Source organism: Cebus imitator, unplaced genomic scaffold (genome assembly GCF_001604975.1).
Source record: "Cebus imitator isolate Cc_AM_T3 unplaced genomic scaffold, Cebus_imitator-1.0 Scaffold403, whole genome shotgun sequence".
Lineage (NCBI taxonomy): Eukaryota > Metazoa > Chordata > Mammalia > Primates > Cebidae > Cebus > Cebus imitator.
The window spans coordinates 666,060-690,243 of record NW_016107718.1 but is presented as its reverse complement, the minus strand read 5'-3'; positions in this window follow the sequence as shown (position 1 = coordinate 690,243).

The following is a 24,184-nucleotide window of genomic DNA, read 5'->3' as shown; positions in this document are numbered from 1 at the left end:
GAATGGACTGCAATCCCAAACAATCTTTTTAAACAACTGATGTCAACTTCAACAGTCAATTTAGCAATCTTGCCTTTTATCCTTTTCATCCCAAGATATCTCCATTTTATTTAACTATTAAGTAGAATCTAATAGTATTTAAGTGTCCCAAGTGAAAATATTTCTTTTGTTTCCAACTTAGATGTTTAACCATGCTAGGATTCCTGCATATTATTTATAATACATTTAATCAGAATCCAATAGAGTTACAGAGATCCCTCTACACATGCACACTGGCAATGTTGAGCAAGTTTTTGATGACTCTAGAACTGCTTTGATGTACATTAACAGGAGCCCAGGAACCTTCTAAACTCAGATAAAAAAACAAATTAATTTTGCTCTTACCCCCAGACTCTCTTCTTCATCAAGATCTGCACCTAAGCACAGGGAGAATCGGCCCAGAGGTAGCCAAGATCTACTCAATTGCTATAGATGTGTTCATCCTGGCAGCACTGCAGATGCTGCTGCATTATCTCCTTCCTGCTTTACAGTGAATCACAGTGCCATCTGGGCTATCTGTCCTGAGAATGCACAAGGGAAAAGAAGACGACATCATGCAGACCTGCACCATGTCTCATGCCTGGAAGAGAGATCATCATCTGCCAGTGTCATCAGTTAAATAACCAACGGTCCCTGGATTCCTGGTGCCCCTCCCTGTGCTGGTCCTTTATGATGCAGGTTTCTGCAGAAGGAATACAATATTAGGTTTAGACTAAATAAAAGAGGAAGATAATAAAGAGCTTATATATACTAGTATTATATTAATATATAAATATTTATTAAAATATATAAATAATAAATATATTTGATCATATATTTATATATAGTCATGTCCACCTAATGACACTTTGATCAACTGCAGATATGACAGTGGTCCTGTAAGATTATAATACGATATTTTACTGTACATTTTCTATGTTTAGCTATGTTTAGGTGCACAAATACTCGGCATTGTGTCATAATTACCTACAGTATTTGGTATAGTAACATGTTATACAGGTTTGTAGCCTAGGAGCAATAGGCTTTACCATATAGCCTACCTGTGTAGCAGACCATACCATCTAATTTTCTGTAAATACATTCTACGATGTTAGCACAATGGCAAAATTGCCTAATGACACATTTCTCAGAATGTATCAGCATCAATAAGCAAGGTATAACTGTATATTTATAGAGTATGTTTATATACTGTATATTTATATAGTATAAATATACTGTATAAACTGTATGTTTATATAGTATATATTATATATTACATATAAACACATGTAAATACTGTATAAACTATATATTTATATAGTATATATGTAAGTTTATATATAATATGTTATATATATTACATATATACATATAGTATATATTTCTTTTGTATATACTATATGTATATATGTAATATATATAACATATTATATATTAACTTACATATATACTATATATATAGTATATATGTAATATGTAATATACATATAAGTTTATATATAATATGTAATATATACTATATGTATATATATAATACATATAACATATTATATATAAACTTACATATAAGTAAGTTTACATAAGTAACTTTAATATATATTACACATATACTATATGTATATGTTATATATATTATATATTATATATAAACATATATATACTATATAAATATACACTTATGCCTTGCTTATTGATGGTGATACATTTGCATATAAATTCTCCTTAACCATGTTCTGAGAAACAGCATTCTGAGATATGAGAATAGATACTGCTTGCTAATGGTCTGGAAATGCTACATGCCTTGTCCTTTCTTAGTCAGAATGCTCACTTTAAGTCTCTTAGAAATCTTGTTCCAAAAAATTTTAAACCTATTTAACAGAGGGTCCCAAAGACTATTTTGTAGCACACTTAACTGTAAAAGTATAGCACAGAACACTGGATTTGAAGAATGGAAACCTAAAGTAACATGAATTTCTTTCTTCACAATTCACGTCTAACTAAAGTACTGCCTTAATTATGGGCTTATAAATATTATCCTTGGGAAATGAACATCAGACTTGTGAGAATCAAGCCACAGACTCAAAATTAGACTAGGCCCTTTTCTGTAAAGCAGTTACCCTAATTGTAATATGAGTTAAAACTCTGGGTTCCAAATTTTTTCAGACTTCATGACTTCATTCAGGAATCCTAAAAACAACTGTGGTATCATCCATTAAAAATGCAACTTGCCTAGTGTTTTATAGACAAGACAAAAAAAGTTATTTGGACTGACCTGCTTTCATTACTGCCCTAACAGTAAATATGTAAACAATTTAAACCAAGCAAACACATTCACTAAACATAATAAAATTCATTGCCATCGCTGCTTTATCAGGGAAAAGAAGTTTGAAAAACTTGTCAAATAAGTAAATGATCTGTGCCTTTCCTTGTCACTTTTCTCATTTTCAGCAAGTTTAATAAATAAAATTGATGATTTTGGGAAAGTTTTAGGCCAGCTATTCCAATTGTAACATTCTTTTACCTAAATATCAGTTAACCACAACATTCCAAGCTTTGAGGCAAAAGCTGTTTCCTGCATTTATTTTGACACGTATCATAAAGCAGCATCGATAAAGTTCAGTCCAACAGCCCTGGCTAGAGTTTTTCCTGAAACATGCCTGCTATTTACTTTTTACTTTTCTTTGCCTCCCTCCTTCCTCCAGCCAACCCCCATCCTGCCCTTGATTATGAGTCATTAAGCTTATGGTAGGAAAATACATTCTCTTTGTTTTTTAATCATTTGATGCTTGCAACAAACGCAACAAGGAAATGCAACTTTAAATCCACCTAAAGATTGTAAGTAGGATTAAGAATAACTGAAAAAACTTAGACATGAGAAAATATGCCTGACAATGCACAAAAAAAGTGAGACTAGGCTCTAATAGTTTTAGCAACTCAAAATTCCAGCTCTGGGTAGAGATAAAAAATAGTGTTTTAATGGAGAATTCGTAAAGAGAGAAATTTTAAAAAAAACCCTCAATTATCACCAAATCCCAAAATAAAATGAAATATTCCTGACATCAGAAACTCTTCTCCTATCATACATCAATCCATGCCTATTTGTAACTAACATGATAACTCTGGGCAAGATTTCAACCACTGTCCCTGGAGTAAAATTCAAAGCAAATTTTAAGAAAATTTAAGAGCCAGCTTTCTCTCTCAAGAGCTAAGTAATAAATTATTCTTGAATATAGAAACCACTTTTTAAAATGTAGACATGGAGGTAGGAACTAAATAAAGGAATATGGCAAAGATAGATACAAATTGCAATAACCTATTAGAATTAGAATCAGGGATGAGGGAGAAATAAAAGCTACTTGAAGAAAAGAATGTTAGAAGCCAAAAGAGATCAGGTGCGGAATTCAGTTTCTATTCCTGCTCTTTGTGAATTACTTTCGTCTTTAGATTAAGATCTTTATTGTTTCTGTTTGTATTTTGTTTCTGAAATAAGTAATAACATAAAGTCACTGAAATAATATTACCAAGACATACTAGAAGAAGAAATTATATAGGGTAGTTTTGTGCTCTGGAGAAAGTAAGAAGAGTAGGTCAGTATATGAACATTTCCATGAAGCAACTGGGAAGATCATGACATGTTGCATATGCTGTTTCCAAGGTTTTGTCTCTCACCCTAAATTAGTTCAGAGATATATACTTAAAATACATTAACATTCAAGTAAGAACTACAAATCATATTTTATAAAGAATAAGAGTTCATAACAACACTTTACTGGTTTGTTGACCTCCTACCCCACCCTTTCCCACCCCAATCCCAAGGAATGCCTGTGACTTGCCAAAAGAAAAATGCATTTCTCTCCTTTTTTACTACTGGGCACATATCCCCTAGCCTCTCCTACAAAATGCTAGAGGTAGATAAATTGACTTTGATAAGATATGTACCAAAGTAGGTGAAATTCCATAGGATTCCTTGGAAATAAAATATGCTACATTATATCTCTTGCTTTTACATTTCAGATACTCAAATTACTATATTTCAAAACATTCAGCTAGAACAAATGTAAATTAAAGATAGAAAATCTTTAATCTCAAAACAATATTTATTTTCCTTCTTTTCCCTTCCTTTGTCAAAGAATTAAATAACAATAATAGAATAATGCCAGTAATATTTGGTGTTTATGTACTAGGCACTATGCAGTTGTGCAAACTAGATGAGACAGTCTTCATTATACTTTGTCTCACTAGCCAGAATCTCCATTAGACACTGATTTGGAAAATGTGAATAACACAAGCCATTCACTTTTTAGTAGCAATTAGCTTAATTTGATGACTTTGCTCTCCAACAGAAGTGAAAGTTTCTAGCAAGTCTCAACCTTGGCTGCTCATTAGCATTACCCAGGGATATTTCAAAACAGTACCAGTGCCTGGGTCCCACCCCCAGAGATCTTATGGTTTTGGAATAGCCCATTTTGCAAGCTCCCCAGGTGACTTTAGTATGTTCCAGGTTTGTGCCAGGTTTGGTAACCACTGCTCCAGACACCCTAAAGTCACCTGAAAAGCTTGTATTTGTTTTTCTTCACCCAAATACAAGTCATTTCCTGACCATGTCCATATTCTCAGTTTTTAGCCCTGGATAGATTAAGCTCCTTTGCAATGGACTATGTTAAGAAAGGTAGCAAGCACCACAAAATCTACTTTGCAATGAAAAATAAAAATTGTGTGAAAAGAAAGTTTAAAATAAAAAAATTAAAATGTCTCTCTCTTTTTTTTTTTTTTTTTTTTAGTTTCTGGCCTCTTTAGAACACAGAAGATATGACTCCATTTTCTTAAGTGATACTTTAAATATGACTTGATGCTTTGAAATACACGCTTCCTAATAGCCCATATGTGTTTACCAAGTCCACAATAGCCGGGAAATGATAGGAATTAAACCTTAACTGTCATACTTCAGTCATTCTGATACCACTAAATTTTAGTCCATGAAGTAACTAACAAATTCACTTGCCATTTCTTTTTATCCATTTCATCAATAGTTCAGATCTGCAATGCATGAATCAAGCAGGATGAACTTCCTGTATTTTAGAAATCTAGGTCAGAATATTATCCTTACTGAAAGATGTTAAAAAACAGACTTCAGCTAATGTTGTTATAATAAAATTTCATATATAAATAACTAGCTATATTAAAATGTGAAGCTTATCAAGAATTAACATTGAACTCTTTTTGCTATCAGCTTTCTGTGCAGTCCAAATAGGTTGCTTAAACTCTGTGAGCCTCAGTTTCCTCAGTTTTAAAATAGGAGTGTTAATACCTATTCCAACTCCCTTGAGATTTTGTTATAAATTCCGGGCACTTGAAGAACTTCAAAAAACAAATCAAAGGTCAGTTAATAAATTAATCAATAGTCATTTAGTCATAAGTTTTGTGAGGGCCGAAACAATTTCTCATAGATTTTTGCATGTTCAGGACTTAGCTCAATGCCAAGCATATAGTGGGCACTAAGTGAATGATTATCATTCATTAAAAACATAAGTGAATGAATGAATAATAGTCATTGAAACTCACAGAAAACATAGCCTAAAGACTATGAGGCAATTGGAAAAATGCATTCTTGGGCTTTTTCCTTTTCATTACCAAAATTACCATTGCATTTAGGAAATCAGTAATCATACTTTGGACCATATATTTTTTGCCACTTCTTCCTTTGGGCTAATGGAAAAACTGCTGAATAGAAGTCTTCAGTGACTGTCAGATAAAATTCTTTCAGAGTTAAGAGTATGGAGAGATCAGACAATTTGCACACATCTACCTATTCCTGGATTGTGGTCTTACATTTCATTCTTTTCTATTTCAGGAAGACAGGGTTTTGGGAAACCAGATAGATGAGTTTACAGTATTTCAGTTCTAACATGAACATAAACATGGAGAAACATCAGAAAAAGTATAGTCTTTAATTTGGCCTTGTAAATGATGTTAATTGTTAGCATTCTTAGCGCCGAGACCATCCCTTAACTAATGAGCCCTGAGAATCAACCACTAGAGTCTCTTCTCTAGGATTTTTGGGGAAAAAAGTCAGTTACTAATTACCTTACCTGTACTCAAAAGACTTAGTCAACAAGGCCTCTGATTGCTTTTATCACTGACATCTTGCTATGAACAATACTTGAGCTAGCTAGGCCTGGGCCTCTCTGTGGCCAGAATGTGTACATTAGTTGATGTCTGTGATACACCAATTACTTTTCTTATCTCATCTCTTTTCACTTTCAGAGACCAGTGTGAATTTCCACAAATCCTTGTAGATCAAGCATGCATTTAGAAATTTTTCTTCCTAGATAGCTATGTGGGGGAGAGAGGAATCTCATCCTTCCAATGAAATCCATGATCTTTGGGACAGAAAGAGAAGTTAACAGCTAAGTGGTTAGATGAACTTGCTAGGTGCCATGCTTCCCAGCAAGACTCTCTCTTACACTTGAATAATTTCTTAAAATATCAATGGCACTAATACATGTTTAATAAAAAACTTTATACATGGGCTTACACCTTCCTAAAATGTAATAACTATGCCACTTAACTTTTATAGGCATTTTAGTAAATCACACCCTTAATGAAGAAGTCAGCCCAGCCAAAGCTGGCTTATGGACCTACTACATTTGCAGATTTGTAGATTTATAGTGCAGAACAGAAAGTAGTCCAGGAATAAGCAGGCTTTTAACTTTTATCAGGTAAGGAGTGTTGGTAAATATTAATATTAAGATTATTGGCTCTGAGCTTACAATTTGGATGAACAAAGCTTTGCCCAAGTAAGGGCTTCTCTGTACCTTTTCCCTGATATTCTAATTAATCAGCTCCTTTTTATTAGAAGTCAAATTTCCAGAGACAGATGTAGTTTTTATTCTACTCTTCAGGGTCATCTTCTGTCTAGACTATTATTAAAGCAGAGAGGCAGAATTTCCAAAGGGGATATTTGAAGAGGACATCCTGATGCAGACTGCCGTTGGCTACCTTATGTCTAGTCTGCCTTTTCTGGGTATTAGAAGAACCCTGCTTTTATTCAAAGTAGCAAGAAAACCTTGATTAAAAACTACATTTCCTTGCTTTCCTTGCATTAGGGTTGAGCATGTGATGCAATTCTGACCAACAAGAAATAAGCAGCAGTTGCTGTTACTGTGTCCAGAAGAGCTTCCTAATAGGGAGGTAGACTCAGAAGGTTGCACCCTGTTGCTTGTTGCCCTTATCGTTTTTCCTGCCTGGAATGCGAACAGAATGGGAACACAACAACTGGAGTGACATCAGTCACCTTCAGAGCCTGAGGATGAGAACTACATCTTCAGGATGACAGAGAAGAAATCCAGAAGGTCCTGGTCCCTGATGAATTTGCTAGGTCACCACATTGGCTCTGGGCTGTCTAATGCAGGATTTATTTTATCTGGGAGAAAAATGAACACTTTTTTTTGTGATCTCTATTACTTGCAACTAAATAAAATTTCTAACAGAAATAAGTTCAGTTCCAAAGTTCATCGATCACAACATAAGAGAACTTGAAATCATGTCATTTGAGAAATGTTGAAGGAACTGTGGATTTATGTTTGGGAAGTGAAGGGAATGTAGAATACCAGAAAACAGCTATATTCAAATATGTAAGCCACTGACATATGGAGAGCCACAGAAGCAAACCAGGAGGATAGGTGAAAGCAGGACAAGCAGTTGTCAGCTCAACCTAAGATATCTTTTCAATAACCAGCTCTGGCTTCTCATGAATAGGTTACCATTGCTGGAAGGGTTCAAGCATAGGATGAGTGCCAACTCTGCAGGAATATGGTAGAGGAGATTAAAACATTGAATGGGGCAGTTGGCAGTAGTGACATTTACTTAAATTTCCACACCCAACACAGAGAGTCTGAATCTATGAGTTTCCAATGCCTAATATCCAATTCTCTTTGATACAGTGAATATTGATTGAGTCCTGGTGAAGTGGATTTTATTGCTTTGCTTTGTTTATTGTGTTTAATCTAGCTAACTTTCATATCACTTGTTGGTGTCTTTCAAAGATGACTGACTTTTCAGTTAGTTTTGGAAATGTCTTCAATTTTTCAGAATTTATATAAACATTCTGGGCTGGTTTGCAGCTGGGACAACCTAAGTGGTTGTTATAGACATTTGTTGCTTCTTCACTATGTACAGGGCACTGAACTACACACTTTGAATTGAATATCTATAACCTTGCAACAATCCTTGAGGAAAGTAGTATTATTAGGTCCTTTGCCAAAGGAGAAAAGTAAGGCATAGAGAATTTAAATAATTTTTCAAGATTACATGACTGGGAGTAATGCCAAAATTGGTACTCAGCAGATTCCAGAGTCCCTGCATGGACAGACTATATCCTCCATACCTAGTCTATATCTGGTTTAAAAGCAGCATATCTACCTGAAGATCATAGCGAAATTATAAATCAATTAAAGGTACTATAAAATCCAATTAAAAATAATGAAAGCCAATATCCTGTCCATTTTAAATATTTCTCCACCAATATTTTCTTCTTTCATGTTCAATGTAATTTTATCCTTGTCTCTAAATATCACCCCATGAAAAGCAAATCTGGAATAATATGGGTTAAAATGGCATGTGGCAACTATGTGACAAAGGTCATATATTTAGTCCCCAGTGAGGGGTTATAAGGCCAACCTTTCTCCACAAACAGCTGTAATTACCTTCAGAAGCTAGAGATGCCCACCAGAAGGCCAGACCTTTTCCTAACACATGAGTAGAAGCATGTCCACTGATTAGAAAATCTTAAAAACATTAACAGGCAATAATTTTTCATAATACATCTGACAACAAAATTAAGAAGCCAAATATTGACTCAATATTTCATAAACAAAACACATCTTTTATAAAGAATCCAAACTTTTCTCTTAGAACTTTGCTAACAACACACAATTATGAATATGTAAAAGTTGGCACATTATAATTCTTTCATTGTGAATTATTATACATATGGTCTCATTAGTGTTCAAATTTTGTCCTTTAAAAGTTGAAATGACTGCTTAATTATTTTTACAAAAGTTACTGACATTACAACAAATTAAACATTAATTATTAAGCATCTTTTTACTCTAACCCATTTCTATTTGGTTTTAGTTTTAAGTCTTTCGGAGTTATATCCCATCTGGCCACTTATTCTTGTATATTCTTACTCTTTCCCTCAAGCTGATTAGTAATGCTAAACTCAGGAGTAGAACTTTGAAATCACTGCCTTTAAACATGCCCAAATATATGGCACACATTTCATCTCCCTTTGGCACAAAAGCCTGGCACATTCCGCCCCTCTCACCATGGATACTATCTCATTTAGCTCAGTCTGAACTATGCTGTCTGCAGAGATTGAAAGCCTATTGGGTCATTAAAAGAGATTTCCCTCTCTTTGCACTCAGCCAATGTGCATCAGGTGGTTTAAATGAAACACACTTTCAAAAAGGGTCCAAGAGGGACAAAGAGCAAAGGAGAGAGAGAAAGAGAAAAAGAACAATACGATTTGTAGAAGTAACTAAAGCAGAGGCCAAGAAAGCTTGGTAAAAACTAGGATTTTTGGTAGGTGTATTTGTGATGTTAATGCAAAAAGAAGAAAGCAAATTTGAAGCCCTTCTCACTAACCTCAAAGGTAAACTTGACTGAATATATCGCCTGTAAGCCATGGCTCTGCCTGTCCCCCATCAAGTGGCTACTGAGGGTTGAGGCTATAAGCCAGGAATGTTCTCCCTCTTGTACCCAGGCAGTGAATCTCTGCACATGGCTGTTCTGTGGCACCAAACACCTTCCCTGGGAAAGCAGCCAGAAGGGTGGCCGTTTTCTTTGGAGATTGGGCATTAATTAGGTTTCCTTTGCTTCTATAAGATAACACTGTAGATGCTTTCCTTTGTACTGATTATTAGCACACAGAAAAGGCTTGTGTTTCTCTAAGCTACCAACCAGCCAAGGGTTTGTGTTGCCATGATAGCTGCCAAGTGATTTTCTGGTAGAGAAAAAAAATGGAAGAATTCAAGTCTCTTCCTGCTGTAACTCAGGACCCAGTACTGCTGATATCCTTAGACGGAAAGAAAAAATCAATGTTCTGACTTGCACTTGCTCCGCATTCCAGCTGGGCAGCACTTCTTTTCTCTCCAGTTTGAACATGTTACACATGAATCCGCTGACACTCATGCACAAGCGCTCACTCCACATTTGGTGCTACACACATGAACTCTGCAGTTACTCAGAGCTAACTGCTCCAACCACTTAGAGTCCTGTGAAACACAGTCATGCACCAGTAAGCAAAGCAAACAAGTAAACAAAGGCTTCCAGGCAGCCAGAATACACATCATGACACGTGTAACCCAAAGTTGGAACCCTCACTCCCAGAAGAGATTGCCAGAATTTTGCCCAGAATCCAGCTCACTCTAATTAAGACTTAATTCTGTGTGGTTTGGCTATTGAATACCACCATCTGCAAAGATTCGAAACAGAAAAATTAAGGAATGTGTACTGCCCAGTCAGACGTAGTGACAGTGGTACAAGACAGCTGGCATTTAAAGAAGAGACAGAGCTAATGGCACCACAGAGGCAAACCAAAGCCAGTCAAACCCCAAATAAAATTCATAGAAATAAATGCTCTGTGTGCTTAATGACTTCCTTGATATATTGCAGAACACAGTAAAATAAATCATATTTGTAATGAGACTTCCAAACCTTGAAGAAAAATACCAATGTTTAATGCTTCCTATAAAAAAAGGTGGAGTTTTAACATTCTTTTAAAAAAGTTTTGACCCTTCCATAGATTAATTCCCATTTTCCAGAACCTCTGTTAATTACTAAAATTATTATAATTCAATATTTATCTTTAAAGTATATGATCACTTATCTAGCTACCTAATAGTTGGCCAGATCGAAGCCAAGCCAGGATATGTGAAAGTAGAGGAAATATGTCAAATTCAGATTACTTGGGAGTGAAACTGGCAATCTGGGGGGAGGAAAGGAGTCTTAAAAAAGTAGATGTACTAAGAAACTCACCTCCAACTTCTCTTCTTACTCTTCAAGAACACATTGGTACCAGTTTGTGTATCCTGCAAGCCAGCAACTGTGGCAGTGCAGTGAGAAAGGTGGGCTCTTTCTTCTTCACAAAGGACTTAGAATGCTAGCTCACAGTTCTAGCTGGTCCTCAGAGTTACTTGTTAAGAAGACAGGTTTCCAGGATATCCACCTTTGGATATGCTAGTTTGGAAGGTTTGGCTGGGATGCTGGAGTCTGTGTTTTTTAAATCCCTGCCAAGTTTGGAACTTCTGACCAGGGATACTATGGTTCTGGGAGGTTCTCTGAGTGCCTGGGCCTCTTGGTTCAGCTACCTCTGCCTTCAGGATTTACAATCACCTGCCTACTCAATCCAAATGGTAGTTGGTGCTGCTCCTGGTATACACTTACATTCAGCCTGGCCCTGCACTGGGAACATGCAGAGTTCACATTCTCCCATATAAGACCAGTCAGTCTCATACCTAGCACCCTAAGAAGTTCAAAGACATTAAGACAGAACAAGGAACAACAAAATGTGCCATAAGTCCCCCAACTGCATAGATTTTCCAAATACAAGCTCAAGTCTTTAAACTAAAATGAATCATTAGTAATGAATTTGAATATGCAGAATCTTCCTGCATGTGTACAACCAATGCTTCTTTGGCATTTCAGCTGCCAGTGTCTACTCATTATTTGTTTTTTTTTCCATTACACAGAGAGCAAACACTGATAGCCCTGAACACACAGAAAATCTTTTCTGTGTAAACTAAGTAAACTCTGTTGTCGATGGAGAAAATTGTTACCCTCTTCCCTTCTATTGCTGAACAGAGAGAATATATAGTGTGAAATTGAGGGAAGGAAAAAGCTGAAAATTCTCAGTTTTCTGTACATTCCTATGAGATCCCTGTTAAGAGTGCTGGAAAAGGTAAAGCTAAACTGGTTGCCAGCTTTGTCTATAGATGCCATAAAAGTTTCTGCACAACCATTACCTTCTAGCTCCTTGGAGGCTAGTATTGTGGTTATTTATCCCTGGCCCTGTACAAGTGTGTCTAAAACCTTAATGCCAGTATTGATATATTTGGGACTCTATCCAGTTTTTCTTCAGCAAAGAAAAAGCTTTGACACTCTTGTTGCATAGCATAAACCTAAAATTTAGTGAACTAAAATTCTCTAGAATTTAGAAAGGTTCATAAATACGTCACAGTATGAATGCATGTTATCTGAGTAGGATGGACTGGGGTTAGGGAAACAAAAGGGAAAGAAGATTTTTTTGTTGTCTATTTAAATAAATTGGGAGTGGACTAAAAAGAGGAATAGTTATTATCATTGCTCTCGATAGACAAACTTTAGGTTTAATCTAAATAATCTACAAGAGTTCTTTGCTCTGCACACCATTTTGCTACCTCACTTAAAACATATGCCACAAGACTACATTTACCCACACTCACGAACGTCTTAATTACCCACAGTCACTCAATAAATACTTAATGAAAGAATGAATAGACACCACTTAAAAATTTTCATACCACTTAAAAATTAACATCCAAAGTTTAGAAACAAAAAGAATTTCACAATTTAAGAAAGCTAAAATATATTATAGTGAAGAACGGGCAGGCTTTGTAGTTAGCAGAACTGGGCTAGAATTCTAGTTAGCTGATAACTAATGAACAAGCCTCCACCATTCAGCTTTCCCATGCATAAAATTGGGTAAATATTATTTACAGACTTGTTATAAAGATTGGAAATAATATCTGTGAATCTCCAAACAGTGTCTGGCATCTATAATTTTGGTGGTGATGATGATTTTTCTTAAAGAATTAATGCTACTATGAAACAGTTATTTATTTCCATAATTTTTCATTTTCCAACTTTTTCTGTGTTGGATAATTCTGCTATGGTTTAATTATTTTGCTTACCATATTTCCCAGAGCAATACAACACTATATTTAGAAGGAAAAAGAAATCATAATTCACAACAAAATACAAATAATTTAAAGTCTTGTGGAATATTACTTAATTGCACTGTTTGGAGCTTTCCTGAGAGCTTCTCTTTAATTATCAAAATTACTGGATCTCAAGAGATAGAAAGTCATTTCATTTTTTGAGTGAATTTATTGTAAAGATACAAGGTAATTTATAGAACTGGAAGAAATGCTTTATGATCAGACTTTGAGAAGAACAGAAACTAGGCTGCTCTGGGGATCAAGGTAGAGGAATAAGGGAGTGTCTTAGGGCAGTGTGGTGAAAATATTCCAGCTCTAGCCACCTTCTAACCTTGTCACTCTGCTTAAGAATAATCAGAGTGCACTCATGTACTGCTTACCCTATGCAGTAATGCTTCCAAATATTTTGCATGTTATTTACATACTTACTCCATACAACAGTTTTATGAGGTAGGTAATTCTCAGGAAAAGAACACTCTCATAGGTATGGCTTGAGTCATGTGCCCATGCATTTGGTAAGGGGTACCTCATGTGATACCTCCATCAAGTCAAGATGGAATAGGGAGAGGTCAGGGTAGTTTTACCCAAAGTAGAGTTAAATAAGTCTGGGCGGACCAAATACACAGATGTCCACAGACAAAATCCACTACATTTGATAAAACTCACATGCCTGGCTCTGAGGGCTGCATATCTCTATTTCTGGTGAGCAAAATATTTTTTATTAGTGGCATTCACTGACTAGCATTTAGAAAGTTCAGAAATAAAAAGCCTCTTCTCCAGAAACTGCATCTATATTTTTTCTTTTACTATATGTGGATAGAGATATAGCAGTACTTAAAAAGTAAATATGTGATTGCATATTGGTGCCATTACTAATAAAAGAAAAAATCATGTGTATTTAACAACAACAAAAAACTTGAAAGAATATGTAAATTCAGTCAAGTGTAACTTTTTTTGACTCCACAAAGTCTAGTAACCATAGATGAAGAAAATTCTCCCTCCATCACCCTAGGATTAGTGAGAGAAATGTTCTTCCAGTGTCTTGTAACCACTTGGCAAAAAATTTCTTTATTGATTTGCTTAAATAAACAAACCCTCCATTGCCAGAGAGAAAAAGACATTTAATTATGCTGAGTACTTCTGTTTTTAAAGAAATAATCCTGATGTTTGACCTATAAAGAAAAAGAAAAAGTTCCTGCTGATGAATCATACTATTATAATGGGAAGTTATTTGAGAAGGGTAGAAAGCATACCTCATTTATCCTTATATGTGTTGTGCCTAACACAGAAACATAAGGAATGCAGCCGAGATTTATGTTATGAATTAAAGAATAAATTTTAAACTTATTTCTAGAGTAGTCCCAGTTTCTTTGCATGAGAAGCTATTATTATTGCCATTTGATGTATCCAAAAAAGAAATATGAAGAAACCTCAAAGATTTCAGCATATGCAAGAATAATGCAAAAGTCACATAAAGCAATTAGTATCCCTTAAGCTCAAAATGATGTTCACTCTTTGTTCAGTCATCAACTCTTTTTGACCATCTTTTATGATCAAGTAAATAGGGCAATGTTAAAAGAACTGAAAATGTGAATCACAGCACAAACACCTAACATCTCCTATTCTCAGATTTCCACTGAAATGTTGACAGGGTTATAAAAGACAAAAGAAAATTACCTTCAGATTTAGAAACTATGGAGTACCCATTTATAAAAGAGAAACTTGGAGGTGTTTAACTATAATTAAAGTAGATCAGATAAAAAGGAAATACCATAAAACTAGTCACCAAGGAACAACTCTCAAATTCTTCGGTACATAGTCTCTTACTTCAAGGGACAAGATCTGATAGCTAGAGGCTCCATGACAGCAGAGAACAAACATACTTCTTTGGCTTCCATTTGCTGAGGCTGATCATCAGCATTTAAAGAAGTATTTCAGCTGGACATGGTGGCTTCTGCAGGTAATGCTGGCATATTGGGAGGCTGAGATGGAAAGATCACTTCAGGCCAGAAGTTTGAGACTAGGCTAAGGAACATAGCCACACCCTGTCTGTAAATAAATAAATAGGTAGTTTAAAATGTAAAAGTTAGCTGGGCAAGGTAGCAGGCACTTGTAGTCCTACCTACTCAGGAGGCTGTGGCAGGAGAATTGCTTGAGCCTAGGAGTACGAGGCTGCAGTGAATTATGATCATGCCACTGCACTCCAGCCTGGGTGACAGATCGAGAGCCCATCTCTAAAAATAATAATAAATAAATAAATAAACAATAATAATAATAAAAGAAATATTTCTTGAAGTCACTCAATTCTTACAGAGGCCATACCATGTAGTAAGATTTCAGTTGGGAAGGAAGCTGGACACAGCTGCAGGCTGTATAAAGCATTAGGAAAGGTGGCTAAGAATAGGCAGTAAAGAAGTTGAACCCAGAAATCAGACACCTGCCCAGCAGCTGCACCAAACATGGAGAGAAAACTCTGCACAGTCAATATTCCTCTGCTGATGTACCTTCCTTCTTCCTCCCCTCAGTCTGTGGGAGATAGATCTGTGAACTGACAGTATGATTGAAATCCAGCTGTAGTCAAGCTTAATAGCAGAAAGCTGAAGTCTGACCTACCCAGTTTGTGGATAGATATCAAACATAGGTAGTCCAGTGCTCAAATAAAAATGATAAGCAGCAAGACAAAAGACTGATATGGAGTTATGAAAATAATCTATGGTATAATAATTACATTCAAGGTAAAAAAAACAAAGCGAAATTTACAAGTTGCCTACTATGTAGGAAACAGGAGGTAAATATTAGAAACATGTGCTTCATGTTCCCAATAAAATTATAAAAACATACACTATTGAAGGACAAATGAGTTTAAATTACAAGTTAGATAGAAGTATGCTTGGGTAAAAGGCAGCAAAAAGAAAAGGGCAGGTAAGGTAGGGAGTTTAAAAGATGTAAAATTATAACTCTTACCTAGAATGAAGGCAGTAAAGACAGAATTGACACCATAGAAAATAAAACTAGTGATGTGAAGAACATACTTAAAAGATTCTTTCAGAATGCAGAAAAAAAAGATATTTAAAAGACGAGAGAAAGAATATTATAAAGGCATAATAAAAAGAAAAATCTAATGTTATTAATAATTAATATTCCAGATAATACCAGAGGATAATAAAATAGAAGCAACAGATAAAGATATAATACAAGAAAATGGAAAGATGTTAGAACAAAAAGACTCTCTAAAGGCAGATTAGTGAAAAGAAACCACACATCTCCTGAAATTTTAACATTTCAGGATTGAATGAGTACAGCATGCATCCAGGTAAAAAAAAGCAAAGCTAGAAACATTAAGGTAGAAATCTAATAAATTTTATACTCCCCCCAAAAAATCCTCAAATATCACACTTCTAATTAACTCTGGGGTCAAAGAGAACTCAAAGCTGCTGTTAGCAGACAATTTAAAAATAAGCATCCATAGAAAAGTAGCAAAGAATAATTACAGGCAATTTACAAAATGAAAATTCAATTAAAATAAAATAATAAAATAGCAATCATTATATAGCACTTATTTTATACCAGGTACTATTTAAATGGCTTAAGTATATTACATATGTTTACATATATAAACCATTGCATAAGTTAATTGAGCAATACATTTACCAAAAGTTGAACCTTACCATTAATTATAAAAATTAAAATTAAAACAACAATGAAATTGTTAAAAATTATAGGTTTATCACATTGGCAATGATTATATTAATTATAGCCAGTGGTGCCAGGATATACGAAGTAAACACTCTCACTCAAGTTGGTAGAAGTGCAAATGACACAACCAATCTGAAAGGAAGTTTGGAAAAAATTATGAGATTTTAATATACCTATACCCAATGACTCCCAAACAATTCTATGTCTAGAAAACCACATTAAAAAAATAATAAGGTTGCTGATTAAGCAGGTATGTACAATCATTTCCAATGGACATTTTGTTGGTTTCTGCTTTATTAATTATTTAGCTCTCATTACACAGAAAAGATACTAACATAGAAACAGGAAACGCTTTACTAACCATCAACAGTAGGTAGTTTTAAATAGTTATGATATATCCAAGCTGTAGGTTTTAAATAGTTATGATATATCCAAGCTGTAGAAAACTATGCAGCTATTAAAAATGAAGATATAGATTTGCATTTTCTGACATTAAAATATTATCTAAAAGAGAAAGAAATATAAAATTGCCTAAATACAATGTGATGTTATTTAAAAAATATGTATAGAAAGAAAAAGAGAGCAGAGGAAAGCAAACAACCTGAAATAATATGTCTCAAAGGTTAAAACATGTTAAATTTGGTAGTTGGATTATGAGTGACCTTTATTTTCTTGTTTCTATTTTTCTGAAGAGCATTTGCAAAAATAACATTATATTTCATTTTGTTTAATTATGAGATGACTAACAATATTTCTGGTAACATTCATATAATCTTTCATTATTTAATCAAGAAATAATATTAATTAAACATACAATTTTTTTTAATTGGAGGACAAAGTAAACCTAAAGGAAGCAAAAAGAAATTAAAGTTTAAAATCTATTTTAATAAATTAAGAATTGGAAAAGAACAGAATCAAAAACAACGCCCTGAGAAATTATTTGGACAAAAACAAGCTTTAAGAAAAATTTGGAATGTGTAAGTAGAAAAATCAACAGATTCAGAGTAGATTTTTTTCAGTTGTTAAAAATATGTACATATAATTCTATGAAAATAAACTGAAAGTCTCAATAAAAATTATACGTTTATAGAAAAAATTCAAATTTCCAAAATTAAATCAAGAAGATACAGACAAACTGAATAGATAATGATGACAAAATGAATGTAAAGCTTTGGCAAAAATTATTTCCAGAATATGGTTCCAAGCCCCTTGAGTTTTATATACAAATTATAGAAACTTTCCAAGTAATTGGTGATTTCCAAACTACTAATAATCGCTTCTACAGGCTAGAAAAATAACGTAGAACTTTTAGACACCATTTTGAGAAATTAATAAATCCCTAATTCCCATATCAGACAAAATTAGAACACAGATATTACCCCCACACCCCTGGCAAAAAGGCTAAACTCACATTTGAATAAGATTTATATAAGCAAAATTTTAGCAAAGACAAATCACATGATACTAAAACCAATGCGAAGGTTCTAAGGTGGCTCGCCATTCCAGAACCCTCCTCTCAGGCTGTACCTCTGTCCCCTTGCAGAATTTAGCCTCTTTAGAGCCACATAAGCCCATAACACAAAGATATGAACCCCCATTATGAACAGACCTGAAGCCATTTTAGTTCTGTTAAACGTCAGTGATTTCAAGTCACTGAAGGGGAGACGGCTGTCATCTAACTTCACTCAGCAGATGAATCTGGGTTTCAGTTGCTCCTCTTTGAGAAATCCTGATACAACTTTAGTCAAATATACAACCAAAATAAGACAGCCTATAGGATTCAGAGGAAGAAGATATTACTTCTGACTGGACAGATGAGGGGTCAGGAAAGAGGCCGTGGCATTTTAGCTGGCTTTTCAAAGACATGGTTTCATTATCACACTGCACATGGAGAGGAATGTAACAGAGTATTTTATTTCACAGTCAAAGAAGAACCAAGGTCCAGTAAGGCATCATGGTCACAAATACACAGTATTGTCTAACTTAGGGCTGCCAGATAACATACAGGTCACCCAGTTCAATTTGAATTTTAGATAAATAATTTTTAGTAAAGTACGTCTGAAACATGCAATATTTGGGAGAAACCACCACAGGGCCAGGAGCAGATTATCAGTGCATTTTGGGCATTCGCAGAATGTTTCGTGTAGCCTTTCATTCATTCCTTACCCCTTAAGCCTGCTTAAAAATTCAGCAGGATTCACAGAAGTGCCCATTTATGCACATTTCAGACCCACTTATGCTGGGCAAAGGAAAGGGAAGGACTCTAGAGTCCCTGAGGAAACAGTGCTAGACTAGAGACAAATGTATAGTGAGTATTGCTCCTGTCTCTACCAGGACACAGGATCACCAAGCTCTCAGAACTGGCAGCTTCACCGGGGGCCAGGCCAGGGAAGAAATAGCCAGGCTAAAGGCAGAGAATCCAGGAGCCTGGCAAAAACAGCCATTTTTTCTGGATGCATCACTGAATTGTGAGTTTTAAAGGAATAGCACTGACCATTATGGTATTTGGGATTTCCACAAAACTGTTAAATATTTCCCAAGAGGAGGCAATTCCAAAAATAGTGATAGATACATAGATGATAGATAGAGACAGACAGATAGATCCTGGTTACTTAATAAGAGGTAATCCATAACATTCCAATACATTTTCAATGCTATCAAAAAGCAAAAGAAATTGCAAGAAGAACTGTTGATCTTCACAGCATTTTTTCTCATACCCATGAAAGAAATCTGGGATCTTGTGATCTAGGATAGGGGTATCCAAAGCCCAGGATTAATTCTAGCATCCTCAGGCAGATCTGAAAACCCAAGTTGCTCACAGAGGAGTGAACAGGAAGGGGTGGGAAAAATAGGCTCCAGCTTCTGAGTGATTTCAAAATAGAAGGATTTTCAGAGGCAGAGAATTTCTGAGATGCCAAGGAGGTTTTTGAGAATTTTCTTCCCCCAGAGGGAGGAAAGTAGGTTATGTGCTCTTAACCCAGAGAGGCTTAGGGCTATGGTGTGGGGAGAGAAAAGATAGTTGACCTTAATTAGCTCCAAAAAAAGCCCAGAACTCTTGGGATTAATCCAAAATCAAGCAGAACTTCTAGTGGAGAGATTCCAGCTCCCAAATTTAAGTATTAGTAGAACGAAGCCAAATCTAGGACAGCTTCTGAAGAATTACCATTAAACTAACATTCACATGTTGTAAGAACTAAATTTATCCTCACCACAACTCCTATTTATAGAAAAGGCTCAGCCACTACCAGATAGCAAGCCCTGTGAAGAGATGGTCTCTGTCTGTCCTTTTTACTGCTGTATGCCCAGGGAATGGAAAGTAGTTGTTATATAGTAGATACTCATTAATGCTTTGCTGAACTGAATTGTTCAAAGCCACACAATGAATTAGTATGAGAACTGGGATTTGAGCCCCAATCTGACACCAAAAGCCATACTTCCCTCTATATCATACTGCCTGCCTAGGCAGACTTAGGCTAGAAATGATCCCAAGGCAAGCTCCTGCTCTGGTTCTCTTCCTAAAGCTCTCCTGGGGTCCACCAAGATGAACCAGGAGAATCACTTAGAGGGACACCTTTGGGAAAATTTATAAGTCTAGAAATTGTGGCAGACACTACTAGTTGTCTCTCAAAAATCTATTTTTTTTTCCATTTGCCTCTTCCTAAAAGAAGCTTGATTTGTTCAGGTAACAAAGTTCCCATTTATGAAAGCTTTCTTGAAATATTTGGTATCTTAATTATGATAATTATTGCATAAGTATACACACGTCAAAACTCATCAAATTGCCTACTTTCTATATATGTAATTTATTTTATGTAAATTATACTTCAATAAAGCACTAAAACACACACACACACACACACACACACACACACACACACACACACCCCTCACACATACCTTCCTAGACTTTGTTGTGATCCATTTTCTGGCCAATGAGATGTAAACATAAGTCTACGATGGAGCGTCCATTGTTATCATATTACCGGAAAAAGAGAACACTTAGCTGAATGAACACTTAACTTCTGAATTTCCCTTTTCTTTCTGCCTAGAAATGGAACAGCCATCATGAGAAATGAGGACAAAATCCACAAGCTGAATCTGGTGGAACAGAAAGCTGAAGGAACCTCAGTACTTCATGACTTTCTTGAGATGCTCTCCCAACTGTGGCCTGTCCATCTCCTCACTTCTTGTTTTGGGAGGAAAAAAATTCCTGTTTGATTGACCTGATATAGTATGGTTTCTGCATATGTCACTACTTGCAATTGCTAAATGACAATATTCCCATGCAAATTGTAAGGCAGATATTACAATGTCATTCCTCAAAAATCTTCAATTGCCGTAAAGGGTAAAATCCAAAGCATCTCTAGCCACATTTCCTACTATGGCCTTCCATGAACACTTCCCCAGCAGGCTCTTTGCCATGTTCCAAAGAAGCAATGAATTTTAAGACTAATGTTTTCTTTTAACTTGATACATGCTTCCTTCCATAAGCTTTGACAGACCCTGAAAAATTCAAAGAATTGATGCAGGCCACAGTTAGTCAGTGAAAGACTTTAGAGGAAAGTTTACATTTTCTGAATATAGTCCAAGTGCTCTTTGCCCTATGTACCCACTTCTGTGTGTGTGTGTGTGTGTGTGTGTTTGTGTGTGTGTGTGTGTGTGTGTGTGTGTGTGCCCACTTCAGAAGCAGGGAAATCAAATGTTCTAAGTAAAGGATTTAATTTATTTTTGGCTTTTACTTAATATCAGAAACTCTTACGTGAAAAAGTGATTATTTTTTTGCAATTATGTAAGAATGAAAAATCTTATCTACAATAGGCATTAGAAAAAACTTAAGATTATTAAAATTTTAAGATTATTTCTTCCTGTTCTACAGTGTCCGATTATACATGAAGATATAAGGTTTCTGTTTCATATATATAATATATGTATAAATATGTTATCTTACAGTTCAAACTATAAAGGCTAATTATTGTGTTCTGACATGCTGTGTGGTGGCCAAACACTCAAGTTATTGACCAAAATATTTGTTTCTGGAGCTACTTACCATGTAACCAGAAGAAAGTAATTAAACCTTCCAGCTCATCCATCTCTCAAGGAGAGAAAATATTATATCTGCCATCTGTTCAGATTTCAGGTATAGAAAATATTAATGATAGGATCTAGCCAATATAGGGCTTTATGTCAGTTCATTTAAGAGTTAATCCATATTGAATGTTCTGTGAATCAATTTTTGTTTATTGATCTTTGTTTTCTAAAGTATTTTAAAGATACAGAGTAATGTAACACAAGTTGCTTGCCACATAGACCTAACAGATGTTAATATTAGTTCATTTTTGCTTCATATTTACTTATTCTTTTAATAAAGTGTTCCAGATATAGCTAAAGCTTCAACCCTAGTCCTATATCATTCCTCTCCTGATTCCTCAGAGGTGTTCTTAAGTTTTAGGAAATCAATTCCATGCAAGACTACATACTTTTACTACATGCTAATGCATGAATTAATATGCAGTATTTGGGGGTCTTTAAATTTTATATATTTGATATTATATCTATATATAGCAATTTGCATTTTGCATTGAATATTTTGTTTTTTGAATTTTTAATATGAATAGATGCAGATTGATTTAAGTGCTTCATTTTAACTTCAAATAGTAATAACCCACAGTTAATTTGTTAATTCCCTTACTGGTGGGTTATTAGGTAGTTTTCCCTTTTTTACTATTCTAAGCATTGCTGTAATAAGTATCTGTGTTAACAAATTCAAGTGTTTCTCTAAAATATATTACTATGTTTTGAAGTAGAATTGCTAAACACTTTTGTGCATTTTTACAAACATCCTCTAGGAATTTTGCATTTAATTTCTAAACAAATTTGGAGTAATTTAATACTTTTATGAGTCTATCCATGAACACAGAATTCTCTCCAATTGCTTAGATAATCTGTTTTATGTCTTTAAATAAAGTTTCATAATTTTATGCATGAAGAAAGGAAAAGTTTTGTGAGATTTTTCATAGAAACTTTGTAATTTCTCTCTTTCTTTCTTGGCCCCAACTATCCCCCTCAATTTTTTGTTCCTTTAAAAATTGCGTTTATACAAGGTTATTTTTTCATATTAAATTTTGGTTATTAATTTTGTATTCTGCAACCTTGCTGAACACCATAAAAAAATCTTTTCTCCATAGATTTTCTTAAATTTTCCAAATGTCCTTTCCTCAGATTCCTATAGATTTTCTTGCAGACAACCATATTTATGGGTAAGGACAATGTTATTTCTTTTCAATCCTTGTAGTTTTTATTTATTTTTTCTATATTATTTTGCTAACTAGGACTTCCAGAATCAATAGCAGAAGCTGGAAAATAGGCCTTTTAGCATTAGGAGAAATACCTAATGTAGATGATGGGTCGATGGGTGCAGCAAACCACCATAGCATGTGTATACCTATGTAACAAACCTGCACATTTTGCACATGTACCCCAGAACTTAAAGTGTAATAAAGAAGAAAAAAGAAAGAAAATAGGCCTTTCAATTTTGTATCAGTTTTCTCTAGTTGTATCAGAGTCACCTAGTAACATTTTTAGAATTGCAGATTCACAGTTTCCATCACTGTCATTCTCCAGAGATATCAACTCATAGATCTAGGGCGGGATTGGTCAATTTCCATTTTTTGTCTTCTCCCCAAAATTCTGATGGAAATTGACTCCAGATAAGATGTACTTTTCTAGATATAGTATGTATGAAAAGTTTATTGTTTATTTACATTGAATCTCTAATATTTTAGTACTTTTACTGCCAACATATACCATATTTTCTTTAAAGCACCATGGCCCTGTTGGCACCCTTTTCTCCACAGTCCAGCTCTGATCAGAAAAAAAGCTTAGGATCCACTTGTAATTGGTATAGGCATATAAACCAGATTTTTATTTTTCAAAACCTACTGGTAATCTCCTCTGTTCTGATACCCAGCTACAATATGGTATATGTTCGTGGTAATAGAAGCTAAATAACTTGGTCACTGCCAAAATTCAATGTGCTTTTCTTTGTCTTTTTATGTTTTTATTTCTAATCATTGTTATTCCACAATGAAGATAATAAACAATAAAATATTACCCAATGTCATTGTTTTCATGTTATTATATCAAAATTATTCTAACAGCTTTATTGAGATATAATTTATATCATAAACTTCACCTGTTTAAGTGTACAATCCAATAGTATTTAGAATATTTACAGAGTTGTGCAATCATTACCATAATCTAATTTTAAAACATTTTCATCATCTCATAAAGAAAACCATACCTGTGAAGTCACTTCCTATTCTCTTCTCTCCTTCTGCAAACTCTGGTCAACCATTATTTTCTGCCTCTATAGATTTGCTTAATCTGTTTTGTGTATATGTGAAATCATACAATATATGGTATCTTATGACTGGCTTCTTTCATGTAACGTATTTTTAGGTTCAACCATGTTGTAGCATATATCAGCACTT